Below are 12,094 nucleotides of genomic sequence, written 5' to 3' on the forward strand. Positions count from 1 at the left end.
TAGAAGATCGTTTGGAGCCCTGAAGGGACCCATAGGTATCCAAATTTCATGTTGATGAACAACTAATTGAACACTTCCATATTAGGAAGATGATATTGCTGAGAGAGGTGTAGTTTTGAGATTGAGACCTGCGGCTAACCAATAGCCACCATCTCCTCCCTGTCCCCACTCCAATCACAGGGCTTAAGAGGATGGATTGCAAATGATATAACCCATTTTCCACCACCCTGGAACTCATAAGAACACGAGGACATAAGAAGAGCCCTGCTGGAACAGACCAAGGGTCCATCTAGTCCAGCACTCTTTTCACACAGTGGCCAACCAGCCATCGGCCAGGGATGAACAAGCAGGACATGGTGCAACAGCACCCTCCCGCCCATGTTCCCCAGCAGCTGGTGCACACAGGTTTATTGCCTCAAATACTGGAGATAGCACACAACCATCAGAGCTAGGAGCCATTGATAGCCTTCTCCTCCAGGAATTTATCCAACCCTCTTTTAAAGCCATCCAAATTGGTGGCCATCACTTCATCCTGTGGTAGTGAGTTCCATGGCTCACATTTCTCATCTGTTTGCTAGCTCATGGAGTGAGAAAGAGTCCAACTTCCACTCCCCATATACACTTCATCTTCAGAAACTAACCTCCTACAAAAATTGAAGTCCCCCACATGTGTCAACTTAGTACTTTGGCCATAGCTAGACCTAAGGTTTATGCCTAGATCATCCAGGGGTCAAACCTGTTCATCTATGTGACACACAGGGGATCCAGTGCTCAAGCAGGGGTGAACCCTGGATGATCCCAGGATAAACCTTATGTCTAGCTGTGGCCCATGTGTTTAAATTATGGGAGCTGAGTCTGAACTTTTCTTCGCTTCTTGAAAAATTGATATTGGCTGAAAGGAAGGATTTAGGAAAAATGGCTCACATTATGAGTTATCCCAGGAAGTGATAATGACTGGCAGGCAGTGTAGATCCATACAGTCTCACAAGCCAATATTAGGAGACGGAAAAGAGTCTTGCGCCAAAGGCTGATCTGTGTACTGCAAGTACGAATGCAACTTGGCCAGGTGTAAAGTCAAGAGACCACCTTTTTTAAAAAATGTTCTTCTGCTCATATTCACATTTGGGATTATGAACAGGCTATGTTCATATGATGTGTGAACAGAAATAAAATTCCCATTCATCCAATAGCATTGCATGCTAATTCCAGGTTCGTCAGCATCCCGCCTCTGAGTACCAGTTGCTTGGGAACCACAAAAGAAGTGTGGACCAGTTGCTGGGGACATTGGTGAGAGGGTGCTGTTGCAATGTGTCCTGCTTGTTCATCCCTGGCCAATGGCTGGTTGGCCACTGTGCGAACAGAGTGCTGGACTAGATGGACTCTCGGTCAGATCCAGCAGGGCTCTCCTTATATCCTGAGGAGAGAGCTTGCCTTGTTCTAAAAATATTCTCTTTCAGCAGACTTTTCCAACTGTGCACTATTTGTTGTTGTTGTTTAAAGACAGTATCTTGGTTATTTTTTGAAATTTGCCAAAACCCAACATTAACTCATGGTATTTTATCGATGTATAGTCAGGCTAATGGTATTAGATTTTTTGTTTCATTTTTATAATACGTACACACACACACACACACACTGCACCATAACGACATCTAAAATTTTATGCAAGTCTCTCCTTCTCCAAAGTAACCAAAATCTTCACTGGAGAGAGAAAGACAATCTCCTTTTATTATCTCAACTAACAGGATCTTTGAAAAGCTTCCAAGAGTTTAGGAGAGAAGGAATATACATAATTTGTGTGACTGTGTGAAACGGCGGCTTTAAGATGGCTACAATTTTCATTCCACTTATCTTTCCCCCCCAGAATTGTCCCACTGCAGCTTTAAGGTGTTGATCTGAGGAATGAAATCTACACATAAACAAGAGCAGCCTGGCAGGGTAGGGAAAAGAAGACAAGGAACTATCCCCTGGATCATTCAAACTCCAGACTTTAAAGCCAGTGGGAGAAGTATTTACAGCAAACAATTTGTAACAGAATGTTATGTAATATTTTAGATTTCTGGGCCAGCAAGATAAAGAAAGAATTTATTCTAGGTATCATGCTGGTAAAACTTGCTGGCTAGTTACGCACGGATTCATACACTTGCATTATCTTTCTCCATACAGATCTTTCCTCACCCCTTGGAAAATGTTGCAATGTGCCCAACATATGGGTTTTTTCCTCTGTCTTTTCCTTCACCATCCTGCGTGTATCTAAGCTGCTGTCAGTAAACTTGGTCCGTAACGAAGATGGACCATCTGAAACAAATCAATAAGAATGGGTGGCTTTTTGGAGCGTCACTTGGCAAAGGGTATGCAGACTATTAACATCTGAAATAAATCGATAAGAATGTGTGGCTTTGGACTCCGCTTGCTGCTCTCTCTCTCTCTCTCTCTCTCTCTCTCTTTTTTTTTTTTTTTAAATCCACATCTTTTGGTTTCCTTTATATGACAGAAGTAAGGTTTTGCTCATTAAAAACGGACTTAAAATAAGCAAGCAGGTCCCGTTTGCTTTCCTTTTCACCGCCTGCCGCCACTGTCTGTACTGACATCTTCAGTCATTAATGAGTTAATAAGAATCTCGGCCTCATCTGGGGAGAGATAAGGCGAAAGAAAGAAGAGCATTGTACACATAATGACAGGTTCCCTGTTGCCGCCTAAGATGCCATGGGTCAGCCATGTTAAGAATGTGTGTGTCCAATCATCTGTTGATGCTTATCAGAAAAGCCTGGAGCATAACCCAACACAGGCCAGTTGGGGAGATACAATGAATAAAGAAGCTCCTTGGCTTGTTGGCGGCTGTGTGAGAGCACGGGGGAGGGGGGCTCTCTCTCTATACTAAAACACGATGACATGAGCAATCAGTATACCAATTACAAGACAAGTTATTGGACGAAGATGGCGCATGGCTCCTGGTGCACTTCGAACATGCAATCGGTGGACTCTCACCACAATAACAGGGGCTTAACCCTTTGAGCACCTGAGTACTGGTGGTGCAGAGGGGTGTGTGTGTGTGTGGGGGGGACAACTGGCGTAGTGTGCCTTGAATAGGAATGGACAAATCTTTGTGTTTCTTATTTTTCCAATTTTATATTTGGTTTGTTCTGAATGTTGAGTTGTTGTTTTTTTAAAAAAAGTTTGTCTGAAAATTCATAAGCATCTTTGTGCACATCCTCCTAAGGCATGTATTTTGTATGCATGTTTGCCTAATATACACTTTTTTTTTTTGCACAAAATTCTCCTAATAAAATGCATTTTGGAATGCTATTTTCTCAAATAAGTGTGTGTGTGTGTGCGCGAGTGTGTGTTATTGAAGGACAACATTGCAAAATTTGGAGCTATGTGAATTTTAAAGGATTATAGAGTTTCCATTTGGATAGTGGTTTCATTGTGGGAAATAAGGTGAGGTTCACTCCCATCCTTAGCCTGGTAGTGTTGAACTTTGATCCCAGATGGCACCATTTGTGTGACCCACAAAGCTGAACACAGCCCCACCAGCTGTCTACTGTTTCCTGCTGGATGCTCAATAACCTAGGTAGACTTTGCAGGAAATCCAGGCAGTTTTTTGTGCCCTATGGCTGCATTAACTCAGCAAATTAGATGGAGTGTTTTATTCCAAAGGGATACATAGAATAGGGTGCCTGACTCAGTTTTCGGTTAATAGCACCAGTGTAAGGTAAGTTCACATCAAAAACATATCATAAGAAAAGCCATGCTAGATCAGAACTCTGTCCACACAGTGGCCAACCAGCTGTTGATCAGGGAACCACAAGCAGGACATGGTGCAACAGAACCCTCCCACCCATGTTCCCCAACTAGTGTATATAGGCTTACTGCCTCAGATACTGGAGGTTTCACTTAGCCATCAGGACTAGTAGGCATTGATAGCCTTCTCCTCCAGGAATTTATCCAACCCCCTGTAAAAGCCATCAAATTTGGTGGCCATCACCACACCTTGTGGTAGTGAGTTCCATAGTTTATCTCTGCACTGTGTGTAGTCCTTCTTTTTATCTCTCCTGAATTTCCCACCTATCAGCTTCATGGGATGACCCCAGGTTCTAGTATTATGGGAGAGGGAGAAAAATGTCTCTACACGATGCATACTTTTGTACACTGCTATCATTGAAAAGTGAACCAAACAAATTTCTCACTCACCCCTAGATGAGAGGTGTGTAGTGGGAGCTGTACAAGAATTACACATAAAGTCCATCTGTTTTACCATTAAGTGACCTCTTCAAGGACTTTCTTTCTCCCTCTACCCATATATATCCTTTGAACTTTTAAAATTGAATTTGTCTTTGGTATTCTTTCCCTTAAATACAGATTCTTCACTGAGCTGAGACTGTTCATTTTGAAACAGTTAGAGTTGTTGGGTGGATTTTTTTGTTTTGTTTCTTAAACCCAACCTCTTAGGAACTCCTTCTTTAATTTGAAAATTAACTTTTTGCCTAAAGGTAACACTTCTCCGTTGACAAACTAATGGTAAGAGATTGACCTTTTCATGAATGAATTACAGGCAAGAAATAATATACTTTGTCACAGAGCATTAACTGTGTCTGTTGAAAAGGTAAAGACTGTGTACAAAGCTTACAATGTCAATGGGTCCCTTAAAAATATTAATTATGTCAGTTAAAACACTTGATGTAATTGTGGCCGCGTCACACCCTGTAGACTGGCATCTCTTAAATTCTTCCACTTATAGCTTCGTCGCTAATACAACACAACGAAGGAGTGGGCTGAGAAAGAGACAGATTTTTCCTGCTGCTGAACCTGAGTACTTCTTGGAGAATGGACAGCAAAGGTGGAATTCTTCTAAGGGAGGATTTAGAGGTAATTGGGGATGTGTATCATGTTACTTTTTGTTGCACATGTTTTGAGGACTTAGAGCATTATACCAGCATTATACTGTGCAATCACTGCAAATTGCGTGCAAAGGACTCCGAAGTTTTCCATTTTATAATCTGCTTTTATGGTGAAGTACTCTGAAGTTTTCCAGTTTATAATCTGTTTTGACTGTGAAGTACTCCCATGCATCCTGCTATAATTGTGCTATAAAGCCAAAAGATCCACCCTATTTTGCTACTAGTTTTCGAGTGAATCATTTGTTGTTTTCTGAGCGGCCACTGGGGTACAGGAGCAGGATTTGATATGTTTAAAGAAAAATTAAACAAATGCTTACATCTGCGTAAGTTTTAAAGATAAAGACATCAAAATTGGCACAGTTATAGTTAGTAAGGAGAGCTTTAAGCACACCCGATTTGAATTGGATTGGGTCATCCATTGATTTTTTAATGATTTCTTTACATTTCCCCCCATAAACCCTTTGCAAAGGATCTTAGGAGTGCTGCTGCCCCGTGTGTGATTTAGCAACAACAATGGTGACAGTTTAGCGCTGTAGGGGATAATTCGAGGGAAACAGGTACGTGGGATGAAGCTCTTATAATCCCTGTTCAGTTGTTCACTTCACATGTTGTCAGAATGCATGGAGAGTGGCACACCCCCAGTGTCCTCACCCCCACCAGCAGCAGCCTCAGCTCTGAGCATGAAGGACAGAAGTAGGGGCATGCACAGCCCCTGTGATGTTCAGTTGCCTTATTTGTTATGTGTGTGTGTGTGTGTGTGTGTGTGTATGTATGTATGTATGTATGTATATATATATATATATATATATATATATATATATATATATATATATATATATATAATACATTATGTATAAGGTTCAGGAAATAAGTAGGCCTCAAGGTATTTACAATTAATATAGAGGGGTTGAATGCCTGAGTGTTGAATGGATGGTTGAGGGGGAGTGCAGATTGGCTGAGTTAAGAGTTGGAGGAGCTAGAGAAATGTATCTATACGTATTTAAAGGAGTGAGAGGAGGGGGTAGATGAGTTTGTGTAGTATGAGCAGGGGAGTTTGATTAAGATGAGTCTGTGGGTTATGAGAGCTTGAGTGTTAGATGCAGTGTGTAGGTTAAAATTGGGGATTCGTGCACTTTCACAAATGCGAATTTGCACATATTTGGGCAACTGGGGAAAAGCATCCTATTCTGCCAATGAATGTAAGATGGACTGAAAGGCACTTGCCAAACTGCGAAATGTAGATGGAATAGATTTTACAAAATCTGTACATCCCTAATTGTCATTGCGATCTCATGTTTGCAGATTTAGGAAGAGTATGGTTTGGTAATCACGTCTGGTCATCACAGTTATTCAAGGAGATCCAATCTTTCAATGGCTATGCTTGCTCTACAGAAAGTCTAGTTTACAGGCCTTCACCCACTCCCCTATGCATTGAGAAGATATGCAGGGCGTCAAAGGGTGGCACAAGCTAGCTCCAACCCTCCTCCTATGACCATCCAACGTCCCCTACCCTCCACATGTTGAGAACACATTGGACGAGGCTGTGTAGACATTGCACAGGCACAGCAGAGTCTTCCACTTGATTGGGCCAAGGTCTCAGAGAGGGATTCCACACCTGTATATTAGAATGTGTGAATCACCCCTTCTGAAATGTTCAGAACATACAGAAGGTAGGGTGATGAGGTTGCTGGGTGCACCAGCATGAGGGGTAGGGATTGCACCCCTATATATTGCCTTCATGGTCTGCTTTCTGGCCAAAGGCACCTGGTTGGCCATTTGTGGACACAGGACACCGGCTGAAATTGACTTTCTTATAGGATCCAAGAGGCTTCTTTTTATATTCTGACATTCGTTTTTATCCTGCTTTTAGTCTACAGAGCTCAGAGAAGTATATACTGACTCTCTCCTTGCTACATTTTATCCTCACAGCACCTCTGTGTGCATTATGTGGTTCAAAAGGCTATATCTGTGACATACACATAATTGTGTAAATGCCCGGCATTCTTTTTTCCACAGAAGTTCAAAAAAAGTTCTACATAGTGACTAAACCACATGGGTTGGGGCTGATTATGCAGATGGATTCCACACACTCTTATCCCCCCCCCCCTTTATCCACTTTGAAATGTTTTGAATTAGAATAGCTTACTCAAGGTCACTGAAGGCATATGGTCCTGCTCAAAACTTTAAACAAAACATTAGTTTTTACAACCCTTTGTAATTTGGTATTGTATACAACACGGCCATCGACGGGCTCACTGTAATCTTTTTCAGTGGGTGACAGAAATATGAGAGGCAAATTTATAAGCCATTTAGTGAAGCATTTAATCAATTTCATGCATAGGAAATAACTCCAATTGCTTTGCTTTATCAATCTTCCTTTTATTTATTTATTTTCAACCACCCTATCCGGCAGAAATGCTGTTGCTCTGCTTTCCAGATACTGAAAAGTTGGAACGCCCATCGAGGGATGCAGAGTGTCAGGAAACTTCTGAGGGCCGATTTCGATTTCGTCATTACCCGCGTCGAGATTCTCATGTTTTGGGGGACCATTAATAAGTTTCAGAAGAAAGGGAGTATTTTGAACATGTGTCAGATGTCGCACAGCCACAAGCTGCAAAATTATTCATGAATCTCCTGACATTGCATACAGCTGCGATTCCCAATGTATGTTTTATGCCTAGGGCTGGCCCAAACAGTGATGGGACCAGGCAGCTCTGTGGGAGTGGGGCAATTAAGAAGGTTAGGAATGGGCCATGTCTCAGTGGTGGAGCCTACAGAAACTCCCTGGCTCAATCTCCAGCATGGGGCTGACCCTACCATTGGACAAATTGGGGCAGCTGCCTCGAGCAGGAGATGCTAGAGGAGGGCATTGGCAGCCCACCACACACACACACACACACACATGTGCCACTGGCCATTCCTCCTGCGCTATCAACATGGCTAGGATCAGGCTATCCAACCCATCCTCCAGAAGTAAATGCAACACACACAAAAACCATACATAAGGTCTACATAGCGTGGGGCTGGGCTAGCACTTGCTGCTCCATCTCATGTCATCCCATTAAGCCGATTGTTGGGAGGTTCCGGACAGTTAAAAGGAAATACTTCTTCACACAGTGCATAGCCAAACTATGGAATTTGCGACCACAAGATGTAGTGATGGTCATCAACTTGGATGGCTTTAAAAGGGGGTTGGATAAATTCCTGGAGGAGAAGGCTATCCATGGCTACTAGCCCTGATGGTTGTGTGCTATCTCCCGTATTCGACGCTATAAGCCTGTGTGCACCCGTTGCTGGGGAACAGGGGTGGGAGGGTTCTGTTGCACCATGTCCTGCTTGTGGGTTTCCCATGGGCAGCTGGTTGGCCACTGTGTGAAGAGAATGCTGGACTAGATGGACCCTGAGTCTGATCCAGCAGGGCTCTTCCTAAGTTCTTAGGCAGCAAAATGTATTGAGGCTGCCCTTCCCCATGATTTCCACTCATAAGATCTCTGGTAGAAGCGTTGGGAAAGAGTAGTGGTGTAGTGGACTTCTGAAGGAGCAGGTGTGATATTGACAAGGGCCAGAAACAGACTGACCCATCCCTACTCATCAGTAAATCCCACTGTGTTTATTGGGGCTCCTTCCTTTTTAAGAGTACATTGGATTGTAGCATTAGGCTGTAATCGTATATATACTTCTCAAAGTAAATTAAACTCATCTCACTGGGATTGACTTTTGAGGAGACATGTATAGGTAGGGTGACCATATGAAAAGGAGGACAGGGCTCCTGTACCTTTAACAGTTGTGCAGAAAAGGGCATTTCAGCAGGTGTCATTTGCATTCATTGCATGCAGCACCTGGTGAAATTCCTTCTTCATCACAACAGTTAAAGCTGCAGGAGCCCTGCCCTCTTGACCTTTTCCTATGGCCACCCTATGTATAGGATTGTACTGCTAGTGTAGAATCCAGTTTTTCCTCTCAATAAAATAATTTGTCTCCCCTTCCCTTTCTTTAACTGTTTTCAAAACAGTATTTTATGGAAGTAATTTATACATGAAAAAGAAGGAGGTATTCCGAATATTGTCTTTATCTTTTAGACATAAAATCACAAGCAACCTATGCAATCAAAATTTACTACAACTGTAATAGGTTTTGGCACCACTTACGTATTGCAAAAAAAAATAAAAAATGTTAACATAATGTTGACTTTCGGGGCCGACCCCTTAAAAACCAGAAAAGGAAGCTGAGCCCACATTCATTATAAAAACACATACGGTGTTCGTAGGTTTTATTATGTCGGAGAGATTAATTCTCATAAATAAATGGCCGGTACCTTCGCCTAATCAGAAAGCCAAAACATACAGCAATGCCATGCAAGCAAAAGGAAAGGAAAAGAAAAAGTAAAGTTGAAAAATATTTCGGTAATTAATGTATGTGCCATACAGGGAACAAACAGGAGGGCCATAAATGTAATGGGCCGGCTGTGTTCGATTTGTATCTGCGAGTGCTTAAAAGGATAGGCAGGTAATTCCTGCTTATCTTGCAGGTACAGGTGGGTGAAGGTAGTGTTGGGTGTGTGTGTGTCAACCTTCCGGAAGCTTGTTGAGCCATTCTGTTGCTCAACTTCCATTAAGTACAGCAGCAGTGTTCAAGAGCTGGTGAATTACATTAGTTCTCAAATCATAGGAAAGACAGAGAAGGCATGTCCCCCCTTACCTTTTGTGATACACCCCTAAACTCCAGGCTGTTGAATCTCAGAGACATCGAGCAATTCTGGATCACTTGGGGTCCCAGTCTTTCCCTGTGAGTTTCCCAAGATGGGCACGCCCCCTACCCCTAACTCCACTCACTCCCTTCAACTGTCAATCATATGGTAGTTTCCCAGCATTTGCATAGTAGCTCTCCGTCAACCTAATTCTACAGAATGTCACCATGAAGTACCCAACAGCGGGCCTTCTCAGTGGTGGTACCCACCACTTGGAAAACCCTCCCTTACGTAGTTCAGGGGACAGAAAATGTGGCATCTTATAAACACCTCTTGAAGACACACTTGTTCACCAAGGCTTTCCCTGGGCTGCAAGCAAATTAATTTTGCCACTCCATTTTACTGTTCCTTTAATGTAGTTGGAAGTGGTTCAGTGCTGTCTTTCAAGTGTTTTTAATATTGTATGACCCTGTTCCAACAAAATGCTAGGCCACAGTGGTTAAGCATTTTAAGCTAAATGTCACGGCTTAGTGTGTCATGTAAACCATTCCTTACCATGATGGTTTCCTTACATAACCATGGTTTAAACAAACTCAATAACCATTTGCTGCAAAGGATTTAGCAGCCTAACCATGGTTTAGTGTGTCATCTGATCAGGCTCCATTTTAATGTTGTGAACTGCTGAAAGATTCTTTTATTTTCAGTAGTATATACATGTTACAAATAATTAAATAGATAGCTTCCCCAAAGACACAGCTACTGGCAGTAAGACCTTTAAGACACAATATGCCTGGATTATTTATTTATTTATTTATTTTTGGTTCCATCCCATTTGCCCTCTTGGAGGAGAAGGCTATTTATTTATTTATTTATTTATTTATTTAATTAATTACATTTATATACCGCCCCACAGCCGAAGCTCTCTGGGCGGTTTACAACATTTTAAAATAGTAAACATTAAAAGTATACAATTTTTTTTTTAAAACAAAAACAAAAACACACACATAAAAAAACAGTATAAAAACAACAGTATCCATTTAAAAACAACAATTGTGGGGTCCATTAAAAACAAACTTAACGTTGTTAAATGCTGTTAAAATGCTGTTAAAAATGCCTGGGAGAAGAGAAAAGTCTTGACCTGGCGCCGAAAAGATAGCAATGTTGGCGCCAGGTGAGCCTCATCGGGGAGATCATTCCACAGTCGGGGGGCCACCACTGAAAAGGCCCTCTCCCTTGTTGCCATCCTCCGAGCTTCCCTCGGAGTAGGCACTCGGAGGAGGACCTTAGATGTTGAGCGCAGTGTACGGGTAGGTTCATGTCGGGAGAGGCGTTCCATCAGGTATTAATGGCTACTAATGGCAACATCAGGGCTTCTAACACTAACCCAGATGGCTATGTGCTACCTCTGGAATCTGAGGTAGTAAGTCTGTATGTACCAGTTGCTGGGGAACATGGGTGGGAGGGTGCTGTTGCACCGTGTCCTGCTTTGTTGGTCCCTGGTCAACAGCTGGTTGGCCACTGTGTGAACAGAGTGCTGGACTAGATGGACCCTTGGTCTGACCAGCATGGGACTTCCTATGTTCTTATGTTCAATCTCGACCATCACTGAAATGTGGCCTCTGAGATCTTCTCTATAAATGAATTCCGCCCTTGGGCTGAAAGATGGTCTACACCCCTGCCATAATGACTGCTTTTGATGGTTATGAGGTTCATGATATGTGGAAGGACTCAAGGTGGGGTCAGGCATGTGGATTTTATTAAGGACCTTCCTTCTTCCCCCTGCTTTTGCAACCCACTTATTCCAGCATTAGAATTAGGTAGCGCATGGCAAGGTCTGGTGTGTCCTGGCTTTTCAGACCGTGACAGATAGAATTCTAGCTTTACTAGTTGGATCACTGAATTACAGGCTGGCCAATTACAACCCCTACCCCATAGGATGGCTTTAAAGGACCTTGGATCAGCCAACCCAACAGCACTCTTTTTTTCTGAGTCTGAGTCCGGCAAAAGGGCTGGGGTCAGCATTGTACAGGGGGAGGTGGGAAGTCAACAGAGCATATGGTTGCAGGGAGCAATGGCATGTTGGCTGGTAAAGCCAAGGACTATAGGAAAGGAAAGGAACCTTTCATGAAAGCGCTGAGTCATTACTGACTCTTGGAGGGACGCCAGCTTTTGCTGACGTTTTCTTGGCAGGCCTTATAGCGGGGTGGTTTGCCGTTGCCTTCCCCGGCCGTGATTACCTTTCCCCCAGCTAACTGGGTACTCATTTTACCGACCTCGGAAGGATGGAAGGCTGAGTCAACATATAGTCCCCCGCCAGAACTATTCCAGAATTCGATGTAAGTGAGTCTTTGCGAAGGCGAGACTGGGTGAGAATCTACACTACTGGTATTCTAACATTATGAATGGGTTACTGTGATCCACAGCATCACATGACCCTGTTTATCTAACGTTGTTAATGAGTTGTACTTACCGGTTTTATTTCATTGTCCCCTTTCAGTGTTGCTCA

This window comes from Elgaria multicarinata, chromosome 16 (genome assembly GCF_023053635.1).
Source record: "Elgaria multicarinata webbii isolate HBS135686 ecotype San Diego chromosome 16, rElgMul1.1.pri, whole genome shotgun sequence".
Taxonomy (NCBI): domain Eukaryota; kingdom Metazoa; phylum Chordata; class Lepidosauria; order Squamata; family Anguidae; genus Elgaria; species Elgaria multicarinata.